Genomic DNA, 26,062 nt, shown 5'->3' on the forward strand with positions numbered 1-26,062 from the left:
CCCAGCAACACAACAGCTCCCAAGCAGAAATTGCATTAATCCAGCCTGGAGCAGCTGCAGTAAGGGCCAGCAGCGGCAGGGCGGGCGGCGAGCACACACACAGCAGCTGTGGCTTCAGCCTGGGGAAGTGCTACATACAGCTGCACACCAACTCAGTGCTGAGAAGAGGCAAAGCACTGATTAGAGGGTCTGGGACAGAGCCTGACAGTAGCCACAGTTTATGGCAAAGACAGAAGCTACAAAGCTGGTGGCATGGAGTGAAAAGAAAGGGCTGGCCTTGATCTTTGTGCTGTCTGAAGTACCCCTTTAGGGAAGCATCAGGATTAGAGGGTTAATAAAGCACTGTGCCTTGTGGCCTACAGCTGCTGACTGCATTGATCCAGCTTTGCCCACAGTGACTTGCTGTGCAAGCACAAGGCGGGCATGAAACATTGGTTCAACGCTGACCCAGAAGGCAGCATGCCAATTACAGCAACAGCCACAGCAGCAGCTCTCGTTCAAGGGGAGCAACGGCTAAAGGGGACTCACAGGAACTCATGGCTGAGGATCTAAATGAATCTGAATCACATTTGCATTTCATTTAGATTTAATAGGGTAGTTATTGTTTGTTAATTATGTGCCAATTGATTACTGCAGCAACATACTTAACGGAAGAGGAATAATCCAGCTGAAAATGCATATCCAACTCATCTAAATTGAATTAAGCAGATTCAAAGTGATGCAGTGTCATGGAGCGTACACCTCCAGTCTGCTGCATGCTCTTAGGAAAAATGGCTACATTCTGTGGAGTGTACACTCTGCATTAATTTCCATCCCTCTTTGCAGTGGGGTCACCATCCCTGGAGGTTTTCAAGAAAAAAGTAGATGTGCCATTGAGGGACATGGTTTAGTGGGCATGGTGGAGATGGGCTGCGGTTGGACTGGGTGATCTTAGTGGTCTTTTCCAACCTAAATGATTCTGTGATTCTGTTCTATGATTCTATGAAAAGCTGCTCTGATCCACAACAACCTGTGCCCAGGCAAAAGTACAAGCCATGGACAGTGTGTGTGTAAGATGCTGGAAGCCAAGGTGTGAGCCCCCACATCTTGAAAGCCACAAAGCTGAGCTCTGTTAGGATTCCAGGGGTTCAGGAGTTGGACTTGATGATCCTTTCTAACTTGGGATATTCTGTGATTTTACGACTCCTTGCAGCGTCAGTTCAGCCACTTTTGTCAAGAAAAGACATGCACACAAACACAAGCATGCAAACTTACAAATAAATGGGAAGTACACAGAAACTCCCTTCCAAACCTGGGAGCTGAACTCATGAGAGCCGTTGTTCCCATCTCATCCACCTTTTCAGTAAAAGCAAGTTCTCACTCCTGCAAGACTCCGTGGAGAGCTGAGAAAGAAGTCTGGCAGAGGTCACCCCTACCGAAGGTGAAGCAGCGGCAGCCAATTTGCAGCTCTGAAAAAGAGATCTGGAGTATGTGGGGATGGGGGGGGAAATTAAATCCCATTTGATGGATATGAGAAACTAAATGATCCTCTTCATGATGGTCTTCGCACACAAGCAGCTGCAAATCAGAGGACTGCTCCAGCCAGGAAATGTCAATTGTATGGAAATGTCATCTTCATTGCAGAGCTCTCCTGGGGCTGCTGGAAACTGCAATTCAACTGCATTAATTTCCATTCTTCTTTCTCTATCTCACTTTCTCTTTTACTTTTCAATCTTTTAACCTTTATTAAAATAAAAAAATTAAAAACACCCATCTTTTCTGCATTCAATATCGTTTTGTAGCTATAATTGCACAGAAAGGTTCGAGTTTCAATTAGAAAGGTCACTCCAGGATCATTGTGCATTGGATCTACACGTTGCCTTCAGTTCAGAAAGCTGAAGATGGCACTGAAGAGCTTCCTGTGCTAGGGCTGACACCCCCAGCTTCTTCAGTTCCACCAAAAATAAACGCTTAGCTGTTATTTTGCAAATAGCCCAAAGGCTCCCAGATCTCAGGAGATTTTCAGCATGGAAATTTGTAACTGAATTCGAATTGAAGATCAGATCAAGAGGAAGATCATATGCATACAGCCAAAGGCATTCCCCAAATGGAGGCAACCACACTTTTGGAGGCAAGTGTCTCCAAACCAAGGGAACTGTCAATTGAGAGTTCACGATATCTCCAAAGCACTGACTTTCACACTTCCCACTATGTGCATCTCCACTTTCTTTGCCCCTACCCTAGCCAAAACTGAACTTGTTTCATAGGAAAACAGGCTAATGCATTTCCCAGTGCTGAACTGAAGAGGAACAACAAGGTGCACAGAGGGGGACAAGCGTATGGCTGGGCAGGAGAGAGGGATTATGTGCGTTACAATTGACTTTCCATCATTAATGAACCATGAAGTGCTTGTGATTGCATCTTGAAGAGATTTATAATTATTCATCGAATCTCAGAAGATAATTAAACTTCATTAAACACAGACATGACAAGCTTGCATAGGAAGAAGAAACCCTGGGGCAGGTTCCTGATAGAGGAGGGAGATAAGGTGTTGGGAGATAATAAAGAGAAGCAAGGAAAATAAGAGGAGTTCTTCACTAAAAACAATTTTTGTCTGAATGAGAAAATTCTCTCCTTAATGTGTTTTTTTCCCACCTCTTTTTCCTTCGTTTTTAAGGGAACTTTGCTCTTTCACACCTCACAATCACACCGCTGCTTCTGCCTGACATGAAGAGTGCTTGCATAATGCACTTACCTATTCTGCAGCAGTTGCTGTGAGAACATGTTCTAGTGTTTTAGAGACAGTGGGGACTGTCTTATTGCATGTTTGCTGAAGTGGCTGTGAGGTACAAAGCCCAGATTGTGGAAGGAGCCAGAGAAGCAGGGGGAGGCAGTAACAGGGACACACAGCTTCATCACGTGGATCAGAATTTCCCACTGTTTTAACATTTGATATATAAAGGGAGTGTATGGCTCTTCCAATTAGGCCTGCCTTAGCCTGAGACCATGTGAAAATTTCGTCCACATTCTAGAGATTTATTGGGATGTAATGGATCACGTGCTACAGGCTATGGGTTATGCTCAATACTAGATTAAGTTATGCCCTACAAAATGCCTGATGAAAGGTAAGCAGCATCTAAGAATATCTCAGAAAATTGCTCATTGAAGAAAGAACCCACTGGAGAAAGAAAAATCTAACAATAATGCACACTGCCTACAATCAGAGAAGTATTGTCCAGTTGGTAGTAGTAACCAAAGCCATTAATCAAGGATAGCATTTGTTCAACACATTCCTGTTGTGCCACCAGGAGCTGGCAGTGGTTACAGCACTCCAACTCAGGCAAACATCTGCATCCCCAAGTGCAGACAAAGCAGTCGCCTACTGGGGTACTCCATCTTCTGCTCATACGAAGTATGCTCTTCGTAAGCCAAAAAAACCCACCCTGTCTCCTTGGCTTAAGGTGATCTCACTGCCTTTTGTACCTGCACTGAATTTCCTGAGATGTAGAGAATGAGCTATGGTCCCCTTTGTTTTCTCCAGCCCCTTATACGCGTAATCTGCCTGATCTACCAAGGGTTGGCCAGCATCAGGATCAGTCAACCTCCAGCCCACTGGGATACCACAACCACTGCAGAGGGCATATTTCTAGAAGTCAGACTAGAGAAAAGGACAGAAACCTCTGAGTTTCCCAGGCTTGCCTTTCCTCTCCAAGGATTCTCTTTTCATTATAGTCCTCCTAAAACTGAATATCAGGAATTTTCAGTCCTGAGGCCATTTGAGTTTATTAAGAACTGGAAATGTTGACATGAAATAAGCAAGAGCCAGTGAAGATACTTCTTCCACCAGGCTGACATAACTTTGCTGAGCATAGAGCTTTGCAGAGCACAGTGCATAAGGGATGAGAAAATGCAGTCTGCGCTATATTTCTGGCATGAACATCTCTTTCCTGTGCACACCCAGGGGAACAACGGAGCCCAACAGCTACATCTCTCTCATTTCTCCTTCATTTTCTATTCCTGCCTGACACACCACCTCGTCCTTCCCTTGCTTTAGAAATATAGGCCTTCCCTGGCACAGTATTAGTGGTATTCAGGTCTATCAGGCCTGACTTCATAGAATCACAGACTCATCTGAGCTGAAAGGGAACTTTAAAGGTCATCCAGTTCAACTCCCAGTTTCAAACTGCTATGGTTTAACCAGTGAAAACACCTTTCATTTGTTTAATCATTCTGTGAGCCAATTAAATCGAGCTGATATAATCAAGGTGCAATCTAGTCTTGCTGTGCATACCCAGAGCACTTGCTCCAATTTAACTGATTGAATTTAAAATCAGTTTCAGGAAATCTGTGCAAAGCTTGTAGAGGGATTTCCAGTCTCTGCAGAGAAGAGAAAGGCTGAAGGGAGACAGTCTCCACCCCAGAATCTTCCTATCCTGTTTTGCAATGAATCACACATCCCAGCTCTGCCGTGAATGAGGTTCCTGAAGGCAGCATTTACTCTGGCTCTCACCCTCATGCTGTAGCACCATGTGTTTTACAGCATTGTCAAACATAATGATTCCTGCCCTGGAGAGAAATTGGGTCCCGTTTTATATTTTATTGCCTCAGAAAGGACATTTTTTACTTTCCACAGTCCACAGTTGGCAGCAACAGCCCCATAAATCTTGCCAAATGCTTTTTGTTGATATATTGTCCAGCAAGAAGTCTGTGAGGCTGTGGCTAGCATGGAGTAAACAAGTTAATGGACCCCGATCCATGTCCGAAGAGGGTGAGCAGCAGGAATAAGGAGTGCTGCAAAGTCACTGCAAACAAAGTCCAGCAGCTGGTAGGTAAGCTAAGAGACCCCTGGGAGCTTTTATCCTATGCTTCATTCAGAATAACATGCAGATTGTTGGATGTAGCTGCATTGGGTGTGGTTGCAAGCAGTTCCTGTAAAGCAGATGAGCACATCTGTAGTTGCAAAAGCATGTTGTGGTACCTGATTTTCTAAATGTAAATGCACAGTGATGGAAGGGAAGATGTTTGTTCTTGCATTATGGGAGTATCCAAGGTATGCACGGTATGTGTGCTAGTTGCTGCAGGAAGAGGAGTGTATGTAGGTGACCTGGTCTACTTGTGTATTAGCACATGTATTACAGATATAACTGTCCTTGAGCCAAGCCCTTATTTCTAATAGACTTGTACTTTGCAGATGGTGACAGAGCCTCGGCCTAGGAAAAAGAGATGTTGAGCTTGATTCCTGTGGGCAGCTAACGAACCGCTTCCCTCCTTTCCATCTTTGTCCCTGAGCTCCTCCCTGAGCTCCAACAGCACTTTGTGTGTAATGAAGAGATAATGCCATAATGACTTGATATGTTACACTCAGCCTAGTTGTAATGCCTTGGAACAACTAACTGTCACTCTGCAAGTGTTCTAGCAAATCAGCTGGCTGTGCCCAGTTCATGCAAAGTCCTGTGTGCCTCTCTAGGCAGAGGACCTGTTCAGTGGAGATTCATGGCACAAACCAGAACCAGACCTCACAGTGTCAGATGTCCCAAGATTTACTGTCCTGCAGTAAACGTCCTCCAGATATGGGACGGGAATCATTAAGGTTGAAAAACACTTTCAAGATCATTGAGTCCAACTGTCAACCCATCCCCACCGTGCCCACTAACCTCATCCCTCAGCGTCACCTCTCCACAGTCTTTGACCACTTCCAGGGACGGTGATTCCACCACCTCCCTGGGCAGCCTGCTCCAGTATCTCACCATATTTTCTAAGAAGAAATTTTTCCTAATACCCAGCCTGAATCTCCCCTGGTGCAACTTAAAGCCATTACCTCTTGCCCTGTCACTGTTACCTGGGAGAAGAGGCCCAAAACGGAACCCAGTACTCAAGGTGCAGCCTCACCAGTGTGAGCGTAATGAAGTCCTATAAACACAGTCTGTGCCACTCACTGTGGTTGGTTCTGGTTCCTTATGAACTGAAAATTCTCCTGAGGCCTCAAGAACAAAAATACTGCTAACCCTGGCTGGAAGCATAATGAACAGGGAGAAAGATTGATTGCTGTGGCTCTAATTAAGTGAGAGGCCTTGATAGCCTCATAAGCTACAAGAGCCAAACCAGAGACCCGATGGGGAATTACAGTGGCACAGCCTCCCCTGCTTGCACCCTGCCACCTTCTCCTTTTAGGACCAGCACCTTAGGATTCTGAGCACGCAGTCACCCTGCTCCAGGCTTTATAGGCTACAAGTCATTTTAAGGGGAAGTAGAAGAAATGTGCTTCCCATAGCTGAGCGTGATAGGAAGCTCAGGGACTGACTACAGGTGAGAAGGAGCAGCAGTTGGCAAGCTGCCTTCCATCCTCTGCCTCACTTGATTTTAAGGTGTCTCTCCACATTAAGCACATAGCATTGCATCCATTTATAGACTGTGAACAGTGTCTCATATCCTGGCCGGGAGGGCATGGGGAGTGCAGGAGGAAGTAGGAGCGAATAATTATCCACCAAGGACTCAAATTCTAAGAGATTTACATCCTTCCTTAGCCATAAACATTCCTGAGAGCTCTGGAGATAAATACTTGCTCTCTCTGCAGAGGAAAATGCTGCCTGCCAGCCTACAGCTGCTCAGCCTCCCTACATGCCATTTCCCTAAGGATAACCCAACTCTCAAAGGGAATGCAGCTCTCTCTATCCCTACAGAAGTGATGTCTTCATTGGATATCTCTCTTGCAGTACAGTTCTAGGAAAATACATGGGTCATGGGAAACAAAATTTGTGCCAGCTCTTGAGTTTGTACTGAACCCATGATGAACTCGAGGCAGACGGAGCCTTACCCATCTCCCTGACTTTGCACTCAGCCTCGCAGAATCACAGAATCATTTACATTGGAAAAGAACACTAAGATCATCTAGTCAAACCATCTTCCCATCATACTACCATTAATACACCTCACTCTCCCCCTGCACTTCAGTCTTACCCAAAACCAGAAAACTCCTCAGCCCATCCCACCCTTAGCTCCAAGCACACCATTCCCTTTCCACATATTTGTCCATAGCTACTGTCCTCTAGCACACTATAACATTTTTACATACTCCTTTGTATGTGCATGTTAAATGTTTTTTCTTGATAAAAGTGATTCAAATTCCTTGAACCAGGAATACCCCTCACACTTCACTATTTCCATGAGAGGCAATAGATCCCTGCAATAAGCAGAGGAAACAGAACTTCTTGATCCTGCTCCTGGCCATGGCACTAGCTTTTTCTGTATGTTATTTGCTTGGGCTGCCTCAGTTTCACCACTGTGATTGCCTTCCAGAGGCACTGTGAGACCGAATCATCATATAATCATGGAATCATAAAGGTTGGAAGAGATCATTAAGGTCACTAAGTCCAGCCATCAACCCATCCCCGCCATGCCCACTAATCATGACCCTCAGTGCCACATCTCCACAGTTCCTGAACACCCCCAGGGACGGTGACTCCACCACATCCCTGGGCAGCATGTGCCAATGCATCTATCACCCTTTCAGAGAAGGAATCTTTCCTAATATTCAACCTAAACCTCCCCTGGTGCAACTTAAAGCCATCACCTCTCATCACCATTAGCTGGGAGAAGAGGTAGACCCCACCTTGATCCAACCTCCTTTCAGGGAACTGTAGAGAGTGACGTATGTATAAGATTTTAGATAAGAGAAGCTAGAAAAGGACACAACCATTTCATGTCATGGTGTATTTGATCCTCCTAATAACCAGGCTCAACTAGCAAGATCCCATAGTAACTGATAACTGAGCCAGACTGGAGAATTCAGCAGTTATCATCTTAACTTTGCAGTATCTTTCCCCAAACATGTTCGCAGTGCATTCCCTTGACCCACGCACAATGTCCATCAAAAATTGTTGGCCTTGGAACTCAGAGCACCAGGAGGTGACAGACACATCCAGAGAGTGACAGACTGTCAGAGTCAGCAGAATGCAGCCCGTTGCCATGGAAATCCAAGCCCCCTTTTCAAGCATCTGTGCTGCTCAGGGGAATGTGGCCAGCTCCCACTGTGAAAAATCTTTGTAAAGAGTTCCATGGAGAGTTGGTTTTGTATGCCACAATTGCTCTTTGCTCCCCAGCCCAATTATGTGTTCTAGCAGGAAGCGATGGACCACAGCTCAGCTCAGTATGCATGACGTCAGGGAGCATTGTCTAACAGATGAGCCTGCAACCAACGACACAGTTTTCTAGTACAAAAGCTCTGCAGGAATATTTCAGATATTTTTTTAATAGTGGAAAATCATAGAATCACTAAGGTTGGAAAAGACCACTAAGATCATCCAGTCCAATCATAGGACATCACCAGGTGATACCATTCAATAGCATGTTTTGGGGAGATCCGCTTATTTGAATGTGCAAAAGTTACATCTTGAAGGCTTGTTTATTTGTCCACTACTCTGACAGACTTCTTTTGGATGACGAAGGCATTGTAATAGGTGTGACACAAATAAAGAAGTAAAATAAAACCAAGCACTAGGACAGAGTGGTGTTGATGGAAAATTCCAGCAGCAAACCAACATTTTTGGCTGTAGTATATCTTGTAATTGCAGGAAATGCAGGCAGAAAATGGGAGTTACTGACTACTTCTTTAACGTTTCCAAGCTTCCATCACATCACCACTCACCTACTTATAAGGCAGTATTATGAGGGTGGTGAGACACTGGAGCAAGTTGCCCAGGGAAGTTGTGGGTGCCCCATCCCTGGAGGTGCCCAAGGAGGTTGGATGGGATCGTAGGCAGCTTGATCGGGTAGGGGACACCTAGCCCATGGCAGGGGGTTAAAACTGGATGACCTTTACTGTCTCTGCCAACCAAAACCTTCCTATGATTCTACCTATGACCATGCAGTATTATAATCATTTTTCTACCTGTTTAAGTTCATGGTATTCCATGCCTACCACTGTGCCTATAAATACACAAATGTGGTCACCAGGATATAGGCACAATGTCAAAGATGTGCAAGTTCTTATCAAAAAGTCTGTCAAGCCTAATGACCTGCCCTGTTCTCCCCATAAAATGATTTTGCATTTCCAAGCTTACTTTGTTAGTCATATCAATCCTCTTGGCTCTTAGGAAATATCAGGTATTTAAGTGTGGCTGCTGCTGGTAGAGGCTCCTGCTGTAAGTGCCAAGTCAGGAGTGCTAGGAGCAGCTTGGGCTTTCAAAGCTTCAGACAGCTTCATTAGCCAAACAAAGGCCACACATCCAGAGCAGTACAAAGAGTCAGGGGTGTGATGTAGAAGAGCTCTAGCCTGAGAATGAAGGCAACAGTTCTTCATTACGTTATTCTACATGTGACCCTGTGGGAATGGGCAGTTGTTCAAGGAGATGTGATAATAAGCTCTCCAAGGATGCTGGCTCTGTGATGTTCAAAGCACAGATATTTGTGATTCTCCTCCAAAGCCCTCAAGACTTTTCCTTTTGGGCTTTATTCCAGAAGCTCTGAAAGACACTTAGAAGACCACCACACACCAGATTCCTCATACAGTTTCTTACACCACAGTTACTCAACCGTTAAATGCTGCTGTAAGGGACAACTGAAGCCTTTTCATCCTCAGTGGTCCAAAGCTGTGCCCCAGAGGGCTCTTCACCCAAGAGACTTTCCATTATTTGTTGAGGATACTCCCTGAAATCCATAGTTTATGCCATACAATTCCACTGCTGAGTAGTTAGAAAAGTTTCTTCCGAACTTCGCCACTGAAATCTCTCCCCACACAAAGAGCCTCCTCAGAGAAAAAGAGATTTATTTCCTGCCTGTCCCTCTTGGAATCTTTTTCCAATGAACGTCAATGATAATAACTGTAAAACCCAGCAAGTGAGCTATTTCTGTTCCTCTTCCCATCACTACCAGTATAAATATCTCCCTGAGTCCTGGGAGCTAAATGCCTACTTAAAGGAATGCTCTCTTTGAACTAGAGAATTGGATTATCCAGAAATCACAAAAATCTGGCAGTGGGTGAGGATTTTACATGCAAACCACAGGCTGATATGCACAATGTTTTTCTGTGCCCCGAGCTTGCTGTTGGGTGGGTGAACTGAGTTCCCAAGCTTCAACTAAACAGGTGGAGGTTGTTCTGTGCCAACAAAGACTTCTGAGCTGAGCTGAACTGCACTGCAGCAGAGGGAGTGGGTTCATGTTGGACACCAAAGCTCTGGGCGGCCCAGACACAGTGCCAGCCTACTGTTAGGACTAAGCAGTCCTAAAGGAACATGTGGTCTTTCCTACCACAACAAAGAACCTCCACATAAGCAGTTGTTCTCCTGTGCCCTTCCTGTTAGCATCTCTGACTCCAATCCAAACACCTGCACCTCCATAAAATTGCTTCCAGATTACCATTAACTCATCTCTAGCCTCATTTTCCTTTTCCTCTTTTTCTCCTCGATTGTGAGGCTTCACCCACTTGGCTGCTTCATTACAGGTGACCTTCAGCACTGGCTTTGTTTGGAAAGTGATTTAGAACCAAATTACCCATCTATTTCTTTCACCTCCTCCCTCTTACTGAATACAGCAATAGCAGCACTGGAGAGGATGTCTGAAATAGCACATTTTGAACACATTATAGAAAGGAAGACAGAACAGAATGCCATCCTCCACCACAGTTCAAAATGAAGGGGCTAAACTGCTCTTGGAGAAATGACAAAACAATTGCACAATTTATTCCAAGGATACAAGTGAGTCTGATTTAGATCAGATGAAAATATCTCTTAAGGAACTGGGGACTGTGCTAAGAACAAAGGCTGCAGGACAACACGAGGGTAGGAGGCAAAGCAGAAGGGGGATGGCAAAATAAGCCCTGTTGCTCTGGTTAAATCTCACTGGAGGCACCAAGCAGAGCAGATTTTTCTGATTCACACTAAATCAAAGCACAGTTATATGTCTGCTTGGTACAAACTGAAGTAACCAGAGCTGGAGCAGATCACCAGGAACAGTCAGAACAAACAAGGGAAATCTAAAAAAAAAGTCAAAATGAGAGAAATGATGCTGATAAAAAGTGTGATTATAAGAGTCCTCCATGCCCTAAGTGGCACTAAGAGCTAGAGTTAAAAGCTGAGTAAGTGGGGAAGCAGGAGTGGTGGAGTCCCTGATTTTGCGGAGTAAGGATTGTTCAACCATTACAGCATAACGTAGAGGGTATATAAGCAGCAGACACTTAGATAAAAGAATGTCCAAATCAAACACCCAGAAAACTGCACCCTCTCATGAGAATCTGATTGTCTTTCTTTTCTTGGTGGTGGCATATCCATCAGCCAATATCTTCTGAGCACTTACAGAGGAGCACAGCTGAGATGCTAGTGCCCAAGCTGCAGAATTCCTGGATTCTCTTGGACTCCAGTGACATGGGTCAGTGACCTTAGGAACAGCTTAGAGCTCTGCAGAAATGAATTCTTAGCCTGGGGACTTAAAGTGATCTGTAGGTCAGACATATGACCTGCTGTATGACAAAGAGAATCTATGTGATTCTTTATCCACGTAGGAAGAAAAGATATAGACACACTGAACTACTTTGGAGAATTAAATCAGTAGCAAACTGTTGTGCCCAACCATGTCAGCACAGTGACTTGCCAGTTGATAAGAATTTAATTTACTAACAGAAAACATAAGAGGAAAGTCAAGATTGTAAGCAAAGCAGTAACAGAGAAGCCCAGTAATGAGATGCTCATGTAGGAGGTGATTGGCTGATCCATGTGTTAAAAAGCAGCACAAAGTGGCTACAGGAAAACAGCGGGAGGAGATTAAGTGCTGACACTGAAATGCTATTTCCAGCTGACATTTATCTCTGCCTTGGAATTCCCAGTCGGAAGGGAGGTGACAACAAACAGGAGAAATTTACACCGGCCACTTTATGCAAATCTAACCTTTCTGCACATGCCAGGTGGGAAGCATTTATTTACTCTCTGGCTGCCTGGCTAAATTGGAAGAAGCTCCAAATCTGAACAGAATACAGAGAAGGTCAAAGGAATGTGGCTCATGACCATAATTTCAGGACCTGCTACAGGCAGTACAGTTTTAATGCGGCAGCTGAGATATACACTCTAGGCAAATGAACTGGCAGAAGACAAATGCATGTGCCAGTGTATCCTTTCACATGAGGATTTCATTGCCCTCTGATGAGTACACTCAGATGCTAACCCGTGTCGCAGTCCTTTCCTGTGTCTTGCTCATTAAGGACCTCAGCAAACCCCTCTAGCTCAAGTATGAAGAGTGATTAATTCTGGACCAGGCAGAACTGAGCTCAATCTCCTTGGTCACAAGGATTTTCCAGGATGCAAAGATCTGAAAATGAGCAGTAACTGTGAGATGTCCCAGTCTAGGGGTGAATTAGTCACAGTCTTAAATAGAAAGATAACATTTAAATGTACACTATCAAAATAACATGTTTATATTGCAGTCTAGCAAGTGAATACATAAATTCCTGCCATTCCTGAATAAGACTGTCTCTTTTTTTGGCATGCTAAATATTATCTCTTTGCAATATATAGCCACGTTCAGCTTTTTACATTAGAAAGTCTATTTTTGTCCATGTAAATAAAACACAGCCACCTCTTGGGTAGGAAGCAGCACAAGAGCCCTGGTTCCTGGTACAGAAGACCAGGGAAATAGTAAAGACTAATTTGTCTGGCTAAAAGTATAGAGGAAGACTTCAGATAGGCTGCAGGTGCCTTTGCATGACACTGAAACACAGTCATGACACAGGAAATTAAAGCTAATGCCCTAGAAGTAAAACTACTGGAAGACAGGAATTGACTTCTGAACAAAACGAAGCATCTTGTGTCATCTTGTTCCTCTAGGATCTCCAGGGTTTACAGAAGAAGATGAAATAACGCTAAGTTCACAGTAAATACCACCGAAATAATTGATTCCTCAGCTGATATACCTGTCACTGTGCAACGTTAGGACCAAAGCAAATGGCATCATATTTGAGGGTCTCAGGCAGACAAAATGGACACATTTCCAACACTGTTCCTGCAGACTCCAGGTTTCTTTCAGCATATCATCCAGCCCAGTTTTGCTTAGCATGCAAGAACTGAAAACAGCCTGAGGATGTCTGGTTGCAGGGCACGCCAGGGGCGTATTTTTGAACTGGGCATGACCTCACATTGCCCCTGCCCTACATCTCCATCTGGCTGCTTTTGTGCAAGAAAGGGGAAAAAAAAGAAAAAGATTTATGAAGGGTCAGGGAAAAAAAAAAAAAAAAGGCAAAGAAAGAAAAATCCCACAGGATAAAAGAGATGAGAAATTCAAGGCAGTTTTAAAGCAGTTAGTGAAGGCAGGAGCCCAAGCTGACCTGAAGTCTGAGCAGTGAGAAAGTAAATGGACTTTTAAGGACTTAAGCTGAGATTTTCAAAGTCTTTTCGACAACTTGGATGTTCATTTCCACTCATTCCACTGGACAGCTGCCAACAGAGTCCTGTGGGCTGCCCTCAATCCGGAGGTCTAAATTCTGAAAAAGAGCATCTAGACTATGCTTTATTTTATGCCCTTCTTATATGGATCTATATAAAGAATCAGGGAAAATAGCAACCATTTCCCTCACCAACAAAGACACTGAAGGGCCCAGAGATACAGAACAATCACTGCAGGTTAAAAAAGAGTTACAAAGAGACTCCAGAACAGCAGAACGGCTCCTGACATTGATCACCACGTGGCTCTTTTGCTTTCCCCTGCTTTTTACTATGATGGCTGCTCGAATAACAGCCACATGGGTTGTTTCCCTTTCCTGAAAGAAACAGCAGTAGTAGAAAACAGCTTTTTTTGCTTTACAGTCCTTGTGAGCTCCGTGTTATGATGACTTGGGGCTTCAGTTCTGTGAGACTATTGACTGCCCAGCAGGTAAAGAAAGCAATAAGTGGAAACCAGTTGATAGCAACAGGTAGCTCCAATAAGTTTTGTAATCAATACAAAGTATAGCTGAGACAGCTCCAAACACTAAGGCAAGGGAGCCCAACTTAATGTGTTTATAACCTTTCTCATTTCTTTTTGCTCATTTTTTAGTTCCCCACTCCTTTCAGTAGCGTTCAAGAACTAATTTCTCCATGGATGTAACAAGCTTGTGTTTCATTCACCAGTATCTTATGAATGCCTTGTAAACTGATTTACCTGCATGGCAAAGGGGAACTGCCCTAGATCTCCAGGACAGAGCTCAGCAGAAAGTAATTTAATTTGGCTGTTGTTGTTATTGGGTCTAAAGTGAGCATAAATGAGTGAAAAGGAAATGAAATAGATCAGGCACTTACGGCTTTCTGACAACGGTCAAAGATTGAATCAAGGAAGATGCAAGGCCCTTCCAAGTGCTCCTATTGGATCCAGGTTTCATTTCCTGCACTCCTGACGGTGCCAAGGATCCTTCAGACATTCTACCAGTGCTGTTGTTGCATGGACACAAACTCAGAGTTCTGAACTCTGTCACAGTGTTTGTATTTGAGCTCTAAGGAACATGGAAAGAGGAGCCCCAAGGAGACAGGTGTGAAGGACAGGTAAGCAAGGGTATATCTAGATGTCATAAAGGCTTTGTAGCATTCTTGCACAGACAAAACAGAATGCTATAAGGATCAATTGGCATTTTTCCCACAGCACAGCACAGAAATTACCATGCAGTTACAGCAAGATATGTGTTGTGTGTTTCATCTCCTACCTGAAATCCACCAGGATATCCGCAGGTTCTTTTGTGCACTGTTCTCCCCCTTTTCCAGTGAGTCAGTTGCAGAACCTCTCCCCTTTACAGCAACTTCTGCTTCCCAGTGTGATTTCTCTGGAAGAAAAATCAGCATCAAATTAATTCTTTGGAGAAAGTGGAAACAGAATTTTTCTGCATCAGGAGTCTCTTTTTTTAGCTGGGATGGAAAATGGAAGAGATGCTTTTGAGTTCTTTCAAAACTTTTCATGGGATTTTGTTCAATCTTTTCCAATGCTTTCAGAAACAAAAACATGTTTCAACCTGAAAAATGTCAAATATAAAAAGCTAGTAATTATTTTGAATGGCCAGACGGAGAACAGTCATAGTACAGAATCAGGAAAAGTCCATATTTGTCAATTATCAACAATTTCCAGGAAAGTTTTCATTAAAGGCCATTTTGCAACAAGAAATAAATACACGCTTTTCCAAACAATGCTAAAAATACTGAGAAAAGGGTCTCAAGTGAATGAGAAAACCTTGATAGAAGGCCTGTTTCATGGAAAATACGTAATTGTGCTTCACTGATTCAGCAGCCCCAAATGTTCTTCTAAGGTAATAAACGTCCTCCAGAACCATTACATAAACTTTACCTTCTTCAATATATATATTTTCAATATATCAGATGGATTAGAGAAAAATAATAGCCAGCTTCAGGCAGTTCCAACCGAGGAATCCAAAACAAGGATGCTAGAAGTTGAGTACTCCATTAGAAACTATCAGTTGTCCACTCCGGGAAGCAGCAAGAAGGCAACCTAAATAAAACAGATTCCCTGCTGCTGCAGGACAGACGTACAGCTGTGGTGAGATGACCACATCTGAAGCTCTTTCAGGATTCACCTCAGCCATTCTACTCTGAGAGCCATGGACTCCTCGGGCTTTTTCCCTGGGAGGAAAGCAGAACCATCCATGCTTTATGATCAGCATCAGAATAGGACTCCTCCAGCAATCCCCAACCGCAGCAGTGCCAGGAAGAGATGCTGCATCAGGAAGGCGATTTCCCTTTCTTTTTAACACATTTTAAATGAATGAATAATTCATCCCAAATGGCTTGAAGCTGAGTCGACTCTCCATGTTACCACCTGATTATATGTTCCATAAAAAGAGATGACAGCAATTTATCTCTCTCCTCTTGTAGGGTGGGCTCATGGGGGGATAAATATGCTGCCACCAAACCAGAGTGATGAATCGTTCCTCAGAGCTACCAGTGATGCTTTTAGTGATTTGGCATTTAGTGCTTCCCAGTGGGAGCGGTAAAGAGAGGGACACCAGCATCAACCTTTAGGAAAGGAGGGAAAACTATGGGCAATGTTTTGTTCTCTTTGTTTATCTCCATTGCATTAATTCACTGCTGAATACCCAGCAAAGGCATCTGGGCAGAGGAACCTTCCTCCTAAAAGCAGTGCAGTCTGAAAAGCTCAGGTGCTCACACTGCTGCCTAGTGTTCAGGAAAGCAGCCTTTAAATCTGATCCTGTTTTATTATTGATTAAACAGTGGAGTTAGGCTGGAGGAGAGGAGCTGCATTACACATTCCCTAGAACGATGCTTCTTTTCCCTGGACCACTCATATAGCAAGCTGCATATCACACACCAGCCTTTCAGTTGGAAAATGAGAGCTAGAGAGATTTGCACTGGGTATTACAGCACACTTAGAGGCGAGTGAGGAATTAAAGTGGGTGCTACTCTGGCTAGAGTCAGCCTGCTCCATTCCTTTACCTACACCAACTTAGGCCAACCTGAGCTGCTTGTAGGAGGGGAACATTAGCTTGGCTGGCATAGGGCTACTTGGATAATTTGAAGCCACCACACACAGATTTTGTTAAGGCAGTCTGAGAACCGAGGGCTTCATTTCTTAACCAATTTATGCTTAATACTACTGCAGTCTGTTATGGGACACTGTAGCACGATGGAAAGCACAGCAATGACAACAGAGTAGCAAAATCCTAGGCTGCAGCAAGCGAGGACTTGCACAAATGCAATAGCCACAGGCATAGAAATAAAGGAAAAACTCTGCTAACCTTCCAAAAGCCTCAAGGTACACAGGGACCTCCAGCAAGACAGCTTGGCCTCCACTGCCAAACCTTAAATGAGGTCTGGGAAGGGGTGGATCCTGGCTCCAGTCCTTCTGGTCATCCATTGCATGCACCTGAGCTCCCCTGGATTGGCCCTGCCTTCCCACCAGGTGCTCAATCACTGGTTCAGGCTGTGACTTAGTGTTTCAGCTACAGACATCCCTTATGTTCATGGGCACTCGAATAGCTACACCAAGCCAAGGCAGACAAGTTTGGAGACATCAAAGGTCGGGCAGGATGGGGCTCTGAGCACCTGATGGAGCTGCAGGTGTCCTCGTTCAGTGAATGGCAGTTGGACTACTTGATCTTTAAGGGTCCCTTCCAAACCTAAGATCAATTAAAGCTCAATCTCCTTTCCCACAAACACGTCCTGGCTATGAGTTTTCTCCCAGTGCTGTGATCTCTCCCACTCAAAACCACACATGGTTTTCACTATGCAAGAAGCCCTTTGCAGCCAGATGCACCCACCGGCACAGAAGCCAATGAGACATTTCCTTGTGCACATATTGTGCTCTGCACATCCACACCTCCACTGCCTTCACCCGCACACTTTGTTCTGCTGCCTCTGTCCTCCCCTCTGCTCCCAGACTGCACGGGGCTGATACAGCATGTAAATGTGCTACAAAGACACATCCTCCCTGCCTCCCTGCTGGCTATGGGGAACATAAAACACAGTGGAGATTGCTGCTATTTTATTATTTATGAAGCTTTGGTTATTTCGTGTATAAATAATCCATGACTGCAAAGTGTTGCTGGCGCTGTAATTGAATATTCATGAGGTATTTTTGTTGAGAATTTTCGCCATCATTTCAAACCCGGGCGCAAAAATAAAAATCATCATAATAAAAATTTCATCTGTCACTTTGCAGTTTTAATCTCCGAGAAACAAAACCTCTCCCTTCCACCCCGAGGATTTTCTGAGGTGGAGGGAACAAAACAGTGGAGTTAATCTGGAAGGCAGGTTCATGCTGCACTGGAAAGAAGCAGGTGCATCCTGCATACGGCTCTGCCTGCTGTCTCTCAGCATTGTCAGGATGCTTCATCTGTGGATGCTTTGCTGTCTGCAAGGAGCAAATGCAGATTTCCCCCTCTCCTTCCTAGAAACATCTCTCTTTTCAGGTTTAATCCCAGCCAGAACCTTGACTGAGGAGGACCCAAGTGTGATCGCCCAGCAAACAGCACAATGGAAGCATGCTGCTGCCACCCTGTGGAAAATGGTGGCCCCCAACTGCTGGGGGCCATTCCAGAGGTTCACAAAGCTGCAGCTGGTATGGTGGTTACAGAGACAGATGAGGCAGTCATCGCCCTGATGAGGCAAATGGTGAACAAACTGGGGAGTTTCCTTAAAGCAATTGCAGGATTTGCAAGGAAGGTATCTGGATGCTGTGCAGGTATGACTGATTTGTTTGTGCTGTGCCCATGGTGGACAGGGGTCACATGCATGGAGAGGATGGAATAGAAAGATGGAATCATTAAGGTTGGAAAAGACCTCCAAAATCAACTCACCCTTACCATGCCCACTAACCACGTCCCTCAGGGCCACATCTCCATGATTCTTGAACACCTCCAGGGATGGTGACCCACCATCTCCCCAGGCAGCCTGTTCTAATGCATTACACCACTCTTTTAGAGAAGAAATCTCTCCTAATATCCAACCTGATCTTCCCATGCTGCAACTTGAGGCCATCACCTCTTTGTCCTGTTGCTGTTACGTGGGAGAATAGGTTCACTCCCACCTTGCCAGAGCCTCCTTTCTGGGATTTGTCAGGACTGATGAGATTCTGCCACCATCCACATGCATGTGGTATTGCAAGGCTGTGTCCCATCAGCACATCACAGATGGGGACAGAGCTCTCAGAGCACTTTGCCTTCCAGAGTGATTTATGGGCTCTGTCAATCCAGCAGACTGAACCATGAAGACAGTTGGAGCGTGCAGCAGCACAGAACAGCAATCCATCACCACCATGTGGGACTCACACAGGAATCTATCAAGGGCTTCATCATGGTGACATCTTTGCAGAGGCAGAAAGAGAAACAAAGGAAAAAGGAGATGGAGAGAGTGAGCCAAGAATGGAAAATCCACACTGGATTTCTCAAAACGTGAGAGTCAATGAAGTAAAACAAGATTACAGACACCAAAACATTTTTTGGTGTTTTTAGTGTCTCAGGTAGACCTGCTTTAAAGCCACAAATTACAATGCCTCACACAACTGTGTTGAATGCTCTGGTACCCTGAGACCAGCAAGGATAAACGCATGTATGAAATCACAATAATGTAACACATACCTATATAAGGCCCTGTATACAGCTTGACACATGCAAAGGACAGGGGAGCACGCAGAATGAAGAGTCCATACACATGGTAAGAATGCAGAAAGTAAACTCAACAACGCACAGAGATGCACACTCCCCAGTGCAGTGACATGATCAGTACAAGAGTGTGCATTATCTTACTTTGATGTACAACTCCACTATAAGAGGTATGTCAAGTTACCCAGAAAGGAGCTTCTCTCCATCTCCAAAATCCATAAGAAAACAAGTAAACATGATTTCTCCTAAATCTGTTAGACACCAGAGAGAGAGGTAAAGAAAATATCTGCTCTTGGAGAAAACCAAAGCAATTTACCTTTGAATAGGAAGCAGCTGAACAAAGCACATTATTTCTTTTCACTCCAGAGACAAACATTGATGTTGTTTTGAGTCATGCTGATATAGGTTAAGTAAGTGCTCCCAAAGCTGACAAAAGATAGAAGATGTGTTAGGACCTCTCAGAACACTAAATCACATGAAAACCTGGCAAAAAAGTAAAATAAAATAAAATGAACAAAAGGATTCAGGAGTTGGGATTAAAGATAAGAAATGCATTTGGGCATCACGAGGTGGATAAGGCTCAGGTAGGAGCAGGTACAAGAGAGATGGGGTGTGGGTCAGGGAGAGCCTTCGTGGGAGAAAAACAGAGGTAGGCATCAAGTAGGGGAGAGGGAAAGACTGCACAGGAGGCTCAGGGTAGGAAAGCTTGGACTAGAGAAGAGCAAGTACCTGGGACAATGAAGGAGGCATTTCAGATGTTCTGACATGTTTTTTTTCCCAACACTTGTCTCCTCTAGGGTCCTTCATGTGCTTCTAGAAGACCTTCTCTCCCATTTAGACATCCATGGGACAGCATGTATCCAAATGCCCTGAGGAGATAGGAAAGTGTAGGGACAACATGATTTGCAGTGCCACAGGAGCTGCTTTTCCAGCACAAGGCAGGCTGGCTTGTATCTAGCTTACCTCCAGCAGATTCTCTGCTGCTATCTGACTCACATGGACTATGTGGAGCCATTTGAGTTTATGATCCTTTTATCTTTCTGACCAAGAGATCATAAGCTGCTTCCCCCAAGAATAATGAAGCCTCATACATTACACATCCCCCAAAGGACTTAATTCTCCTTAATCTAAGGGGAGGATTTGCCTTCAGTCTCCAGCCCTTTTATTATCCATTTGTTGCTCCATCTGTAGCACAGATCATAAAGGAATCTTTTATTTTTTGAGTCAACCTTTTCTTGAGCCTCATTATGGCCTTACATAACGTCCCAGGCTGCTCACAGCTCATAGAAACAGAATAAGACAGAGGCACTGGAGCCTGGATGGCCTTGTCCTTCCTCATAGCAGTGCATGGCAAGGACAGTGAAATGTCTAGCTCCTAATCAGAAAAAAGAAATTGTGAGTCAAGAGAAACACAGCATTGACACTTATGCTTCACTCAGACCCATGCTTGCCCTGAATAGTGATGTTCTGACAAATAAAAATAGTTCTGATTTTGTGAATTATGGCTTTCAAGGCCAGGTTGGATGTGGCTCTGGGCAGCCTGGTCTGGTGGTTGCACATAGCAAGGGGGTTGAAACAAGATGATCATTGTGGTCCTTTTCAACCCAGGCCATTCTATGATTCTATTAACATTTTGGTGAACCAAGACTCCTCTCTACTACGCAGGGTGCAAAGATGTTCAAAAGAGTTTGCTCTTGTCCCAGAGAGCACATCCAACATTCTCAGCTTGTTTTTGAAGATATGAAGCATGTGCAGCCTACTGCTATGGTGGGTCGTGGATACTGAGTTCTGTTCCCACACCATTCACTGATCCACAGCTTGGCTTTGAACATATTCCATGGAAACATAAAATGGTTTGAGTTGGAAGGGACCCTAAAAGCCATCAGGTCCAACCCCTGCACTGAGCAGGGACACCCACAGCTCCATCAGTACTCAGAGCCCCTCCAGCCTGACCTTGGGTGTCTGCAGGGATGGGGCTAAGTGCCATAACAGTACAACTTAGCACATACTGGCAGCTCTAAAAGGTTAAACAAGACAGTGCTTTCTCTGCCTCCACAACATCTGTGCACTAACCAGAGAGGATACATGTCCAGGTAGCATGCACTCCTTCATACAGTCACCCTGACTCTTACTCCAGCTGTATACATATACTTGTATATGGGTATACTGCTGTCCTCTGAAGTGCTGGTGCTTTATTTTCTCCTCTTGCTGTTCTTACTGGGCTAGAAACTGGCACCGAGCTGAAAGTAATTTCCTTTCATTTTAAATAAATAATAATTTAACAATGCATGCTGCTGAATTCATTCTTGCATCAAAGGGGAGATGATTGCACTTCCCAGTCCGGAAAGACAGAGAAGGGAGGAAGATACGGCTTTATAATTAAATTTGCTTTTCCTCCTTCCTTTGTGCATCTCATTAAACAAAGGAGTGAAAAAAAAAAAAAGAGAGAAAGAAAAGCACACACAGAGCACAGTTTCTCAGCCCCAGGAGAAAGGAAAAACTCTCTTGTTTGTCTTTTGCTGCCACTTCCATGCAACCTCATGGATAACACAGGCGAGGGGATCCTTTCAGGTCTACGAACAAAGCAAAGGACACTGCAGTGTGCTTGGACACTGGCTGGCTGTGCTGACATGCAGCTGCTGTCCCTGCCTGCTCAGGTCTAGGGATTACTCACCTTCAGGGAGACTCACTGCATCAGGGAACAGCACGAAACACTCTTTCAATCAATGCAAACAAGTGCACTGCAACTTTCTCCATAATGACCCTACACACAGAGTCATCTTTCTCAGTGGAAAAATAAATGATTCAGTATTAAGGAGGCTTTGCCAAGTGCAGTTTATGAGAATGACAAAAATGCATTCCTTAATAAAAGGGAAGCTATTGAAGCTTATGTACTTAAATATCGCCCAGGTCTCCTTCAGAACAACCTCTGATCTCTGCTTGGGTGATCTCTTTGTCACTGCCTGAGTGCTGCACTGGGGCTTACATTCTCAGCACAGCATCCACACTTGCTTTAATCCCATGGATGGATAGCCCTTGAACTTGAAAGCAGCTCACATTCAGCAGGGACTCTGGTCCAGGAACTTGCTGTAAATCTCTCTGCCTCTGCCCCTGCTCCCATTGTATACAGCAGGTTCTTCTCTGCACATTTACCGTTTAGTATGGCAGAACAGGAGGAAATTACCTTCAGCTTTCCTTGCCATCTGCATCCCAATTGCTCCAGTGGGATTTAGGCTGCATTCCAAATGGTTCCATTTGCAGTAGATCTGAGGCAGAGGGAGAACAAGCTGACCGTGGCACATCTCAGTGGATAAGACCACAGAGCAGTTGGCTTCTGGAGCTGTTCAGTTCTGACTCCTCTAGTTGTGGCTGGGTAGGGCTGCTGAGCATTCCCTTCCATATCACCTCACCTGCCAATCTGCAGCACCAAGTATTAGAAACAGACAGCCCCCCTGCAGACAAAGCTTAAACACAGGGAAATAATAAAAAACACAAAAGTGACATTACTGTGCATTATAAAATAATGAAACTGTTTTTTCAATTTGTTTCTGCCCCAGATAGTGGCAGTGATCAGCACTTTACTAAAGATGCCTCTTCCACATCCTGGCATATGTTATTACTGTTATTAATAGCAAGCCATAGCCGGGGGCAGCACTCTGTGCAGGTACATTTATTTCCTTCACAGCCCTGTCACCCCTTGCTGGTGCTACAGCTCCCTGCAGCACACCCTGCTACGAGGTAAGGGAGGCACATGGAACATCAGGCACTGCTCTGCCACGCTCCAGCCTCATTCTGTCACTCAGGATGTGCCTGTTGTTGGCTTTATATCACCATAATTGCATTACTTGTGCCTTATACCACTGCAATTTCCTGTTCCTTACTCCTAAATCAAGACTGCCCTTAGGAAGGATAAATACTTGGACACTACCTCCTTCCCTCTGAGTCAGTAGGAACGGAAGCTTTCAGAGCCTGCTGCTCAACAAACAGGCAAACTTTCTCCCAGTTTCCTTTCCTGTTTCCAAGGGCTAACTTCTGCCCTCTGAGCAGGACTTGATACCTCTTCTATGAAGAAAGGTTGCTGCACCTGGGCTTGTCCAGCTTGCAGAAGAGCAAGCTCCAGGAAGACCTCACTGTGACCTTTCAGTACTTGGAGGAAGCTTATAAACAGGAGGGGGATTGACTTTTATATGGTCTGATAATGATAGGACAAGGGTGAATGACTTTAAACTAAAAGAGGGGAGATTTAGGTTAGATGTTAGGAATGCATTCTTTAATCAGAGGGCAGTGAGGTCCTGGATCTGCTGCCCAGAGAGCTGTGGGTGCCCTATCCCTGGCAGTGCTCAAGGCCACCACTGGGGCCCTGGGCAGCCTGAGCTGGTGGATTTGCTCCCTTAGGCGTGAAGAGGCTCTGGGCAGTCACTAATACACTAACCCCATCAGCAGTGCAATCCAGAATTTGTGAGCACTGAAGAAATCAATACAACTGGGCAACTTAGCTCCTCTGCCTGTGGGCCATGTTCGTCACCAGCACAAGGGAACAGTGTAGAGCCATTTAATAACACAGCTCATTAGGCTTCTGACAACAGGGGATGATGGAACTAAGGCCTCAAACACTGAGCCTCTTGAGTCTATTTGTATGCATAGTTTCAGGCTGGGGATGTTATACTACCCAGCATGTGAGGAACACGTTTGGCACAAGATCCAGAGAAAAATTCCCTGGGGAGATCGTGTAGAAATCTCCCAGAGAGAGCAGAATGGAACACTCAGAAAAATGCTTGGAAAACAGATTAAATGAAGCAGGTCAGGATCACCTGGAGGTGACAGTTTCCTTGCTTCCTAACAGCAAGGAAGCAGACAGAGCTCCGTTCCATTAGGATAACTCCAGAACCACCACTTCTGGCTGGTATACTCTAGGTCAAACCTTCTCTCTCCTTGATCCAAGATCTTGGCTCTAAACTACCCTGTTCCTTCAAATAATAACATTCATCGAGAAACAGTTGTAATTCCTACTACAAGCCTGGCTACCTAAGCTATTGTATGCTTTTTGGAAAGACATCCGACCCCGATTCAAAGACTTCTAGTAACAGATCCTCCACTATAATCTTAGGTAAGCTTCTCCAGTACTTACTCATGGTATTGTTTAAATTGTATTTCCAGTCTAAATCTAGATATCCTTCCAGCTATTTAGCTTCCAGACACTGGATCTCACAGGCCACTGACTATTAGATTAATGAGCCTTCCATTATCAGAAATCTTTACCTTGTACTTGAAGGCAGTGATCAAGTCACCTCTTTAGCTTCCTTGGTATAAACCAGATGCAACTTCTTGGCACTGTCACATTTCACAGAGTTGTATAAGGACAAAAATGCACAAGCTGTGATTCTGCAATGACAGAAAACAACATTGTCAGAAGTGTGGTCATTATTCAGAGCTGCTCACTGAGTTTATCTGCACTGGACATAAATTTCTGATAAAAAGTCACTGGCTGGAGCTATTCCATTGCATTTGGTCAACTAAGTCAGATAGGTCAGTTTCAACTGAAGGGCACAGAGGTGTGTAAATGTTCATACTGACTCCTCTAAGTGTTGAGCATGCAAGTTCAGATTACTTTCAAAAACTCCGTATCAGCAAAACGCACCTGCTTCAATATTTGGAGAAAGAAGTATCAGGAAGTTTTTCCCTGTTTTTCCCTGACTTTCTCCTGCTTCTAACAAGAGGGTAATTACAATTTTGGCAGAAGATGCACACAGACTCAGTGCACATGTCAGGCTCTGTATTTTCAAAAGAGCTCAGCACCTGGATCATAGAATCATACAGGTTGGAAGGAACCTCTGGAGACCATTGAGTCCGACCTCCCTGCTAAGGCAGGTTCCCCAGAGCAGGTTGCACAGGAAAGAGTCCAGGTGGGTTTTCAGTATCTTCAAACAAGACTCCACCACCTCTCTGGGCAGCCTGTTTCAGGGCTCTGTAACTCTGAGAGCAAAGAAGTTCTTTTGCATATTTGCACATAACTTTTATACTCCAGTTTGTGCCCATTGTCCTTTATCCTGTTGCTGCACACCACTGAAAATGGCCCCATCCATTTGACTCCTGCATTTAAGATATTTATACACATTGCTCAGATCCCCTCTCAGCCTTCTCCTCCTCACACTGAACAGCCCTAGGGCTCTCAGCCTTTCCTCATACAGGAGATGCTCCAGGCCCTGATCTCTCCATAGCCCTCTGCCGGGCTCTCCCCAGCAGTTCCCTGCCTGCCTTGAACTGGGCAGCCCAGCACTGGGCCCAGTGCTCTGGATGTGGCCTCCCCAGGGCAGTGCAGAGGGACAGAGAACCTCCCTTGCCCTGCTGGCCACGCTCTGTGTGATGCACCCTGGGGTACTCTTGGCCACCAGGGCACACTATTGGCTTGTGGTCACCCTATTGGCCACCAAGACGCTCAGGTCCTTCTCCACTTGGACTCCAGTGTTTTACAGTTCATGGTCTGAAAGCTTTAAACTCTTCTGTGATTCATATTCTGCCTTTCAGCATCATTTGTGCCCTGGAAAGACCATCGGGGGGACAGAAAACACCCCATGCTCCAGATGAGCTGAGGCAGCCCCCAGCCATGTCCTGGATGCTGTTAGCCACCACTGCAGCGAGGCAGGATAACAGCAGCAGATCCTCATGACAGGGGATTCCCCTGCCCTGCTGAGGCGATTCCTTACTTCAGTACAGAATGCGATGGATGAATCGCCTGGCTGCTCTTTTGAAAAACAGGCATTATTAGTGAGTTAGGTGAAATCACGCAGTTTAAACATAGTGATGACTTACAAAATGCAGCTTTCTATTCCACTCTCATTCCAGCTCTACGGCTGCTGCCAAAGCTTTTATTATTTACGCTTTCCCCTTGACTTTCTTTAGAAGTGCAGCTGCTTATTTCTCTTCTCCCTCCACCTCATGAGAGCTCCTAAAGCAGCATGACGGGCAAAAGATCTGAACTGCATTAAAAAACATAGCAATGCAACTGAA

At 44.8% G+C, this 26,062-nt stretch overlaps 1 protein-coding gene and 1 long non-coding RNA gene across 10 annotated transcripts in view; one reads left to right on the forward strand and one right to left on the reverse strand.

The window, feature by feature from the left end:
- The window catches only part of DISP3 (dispatched RND transporter family member 3), a 117,532-nt gene that overhangs the window by 73,890 nt on the left and 17,580 nt on the right, over positions 1-26,062 (reverse strand). For 5 of the 8 annotated variants that reach the window (XM_046903168.1, XM_046903167.1, XM_046903170.1 and 2 more), the window contains 6 exons: positions 24,314-24,436; positions 22,239-22,518; positions 19,784-19,923; positions 19,371-19,480; positions 18,401-18,756; positions 14,633-14,749 (listed from right to left, as the gene is read on the reverse strand). The gene's annotated coding sequence lies outside the window, so the exon portion shown is untranslated. The remainder of the gene's footprint in view (positions 1-14,632; positions 14,750-18,400; positions 18,757-19,370; positions 19,481-19,783; positions 19,924-22,238; positions 22,519-24,313; positions 24,437-26,062) is intronic. The other 3 variants (XM_046903172.1, XM_046903169.1, XM_040651196.2) reach the window with 2 other exon arrangements.
- LOC121107394 lies at positions 14,405-19,576 on the forward strand. Of its 2 annotated transcripts, none has more exons than XR_005841477.2 (3): positions 14,405-14,474; positions 17,864-18,135; positions 18,647-19,576. It is a non-coding gene; the product is annotated as an uncharacterized LOC121107394 (long non-coding RNA). The 2 variants fall into 2 exon arrangements; XR_005841476.2 differs by having other exon boundaries at positions 18,650-19,576.

The sequence above is a fragment of the Gallus gallus genome, chromosome 21, assembly GCF_016699485.2.
Source record: "Gallus gallus isolate bGalGal1 chromosome 21, bGalGal1.mat.broiler.GRCg7b, whole genome shotgun sequence".
Classification (NCBI taxonomy): Eukaryota; Metazoa; Chordata; class Aves; order Galliformes; family Phasianidae; genus Gallus; species Gallus gallus.